Below are 2,023 nucleotides of genomic sequence, written 5' to 3' on the forward strand. Positions count from 1 at the left end.
GAGAGGGACAGAGAGGGAGACAGAGAATATATCTTTTCTCCAATCAATTTAACTGACACATTGACTTTAAATTTCCTTATCTGTGAAAAGTGAATTTCAATTGTTCACAAATGCCCCCACCCCAAAATACTCTTCCCCATGGCAACGCATAATAAGATACTAAGGTAAGAGCTGAACTTTTATTTTGGAAATTTGAAGGAGCAACTGAGACAAATTGTAATGATTCGCGTAGCAATAAAGATTTGGAAACTAGGACTTCTCACTTCATGCCTGACAGATTCTGAACAGTGTTGAGGTAACTACTACTTTTGTCTGAGGTATTTTCCATTTCATGTCATAAACTGTTTTATTTATGAAATTTTGCATATCTGCTTAAAACCATATTTTGTGAAACACCAGGAAAGCATGATGATAAATCATACTGAATTTTTCTCCAAAAATACATTTAAAATGCAAAATAGTCTCATAAATTTCTATCATATATCACATTAAAGAAAACTTCTAATAAACTACTGTTTTCTGAGTATGATCTGACATAAAATAACTATCTCGATTGTACTGTTTTGTATATATGTGGTATTAAAATGATTTTCCAAGAATGCTAACTTTATCGTTAACATTTTTTAGAAAAAAATTATGACTTTGTGTTATGGTTTATTTTTTCTTAAAATTATAGTAAATGTGTTTTTTTTTTCAGTTTCACCATATATAACAAGTATCAATATATGTAACACACATAAGAACATTACAATATGTAATGATGCACAAGTGTTCTAAGTTCATATTTACCAACTTATGCTATAGATCATTGGTTCTCAACCTTCCTAATGCTGCAGCCTTTTAATTCGGTTCCTCATGCTGTGGTACCCCTAAAACATAAAACCATTTCACTGCTACTTCATAACTGTAATTTTGTGACTGTTATGAATTGCAATGTAAATATTTGATATGTGACCCCCAAAGAGGTCACAACTCATAGCTTGGGAATTGCTGCTATAGATTACTTAAAGTTAACTATGACTTTGGTTTTAGGAAAACAATGAAATTGAAGGAGAAATATAATCTCAGAAAGGCTCTAATTAACGGTATAATAACATTGCTAGCTAGAAATAAAGACTGGCTTGAGCCATAGTATGTGAAACTTAAGTTGTGTAGGATTGAGATGAATTTACACGACGCAATTTGAGAGAAAACACTTGGGGTTTGATGGAATTTATTCACTGACCCTGAAATGTCAGGTAAACATAGATACTAATGTGGTATACTTCCCTACTGTGTCCTGTTCTTTGTGACAATATAACTGCTGAGCCTTAAACACGCACAAGAACATACCCATACTAGTTCAGTTTAGTGCAATGAATTGATATGAGTAAAAATAAAACCTTACTTTGTGGAAAACATTTATTTGTCTTACTCCACATTGGAATCAGTGATGTGGTATTTCATCTTGAATTTCATATCAAAACTATTTCATAGTTTTGAGCTTAATTTCCTCAAACCCCAAACTGTTCCTTCTATGCCCTGGAGCCCTGACCTAATAAAAATGTGATCACCATATAGGTTGAAATTTATTACTTCACCAGTGACTTTTTATAAGACGCATAGCACAGGAGAAACTAATTTGTGTATTAGGGAAAGAAATTAATTAGCATAGAACAAAGACTACGTGAAACTTACTATTTGAAGTAAAATGTAGCAATTTCTTGTTGACTAAAATGTTTGATGAATTGGGATTGATGTTTAGATTCCAGCTAAATATTGAATTTTAAGATAGTCTCTAATACGTGTGAGTGCTTGTAATTGACATATTTGTCAATTTGTAAATTTGACATATTTGTAAATTCCATACTTGTGATAATCACTTTCTGTAAAGCAAATTTTCTCAGATGAGGGATGAGGATTCAATTTTGTGTGTATTGTAGTGATAAGTCATTAGGGGTCTTTGTAATTCTAGTCTTCCTAGTAGAATAATAGTGTGAGACTCTCACTAGGGCCTGGCCTATTCCTCATTTACCCATTGGCT

This window comes from Arvicola amphibius, chromosome 13 (genome assembly GCF_903992535.2).
Source record: "Arvicola amphibius chromosome 13, mArvAmp1.2, whole genome shotgun sequence".
In the NCBI taxonomy this organism is placed as follows: domain Eukaryota; kingdom Metazoa; phylum Chordata; class Mammalia; order Rodentia; family Cricetidae; genus Arvicola; species Arvicola amphibius.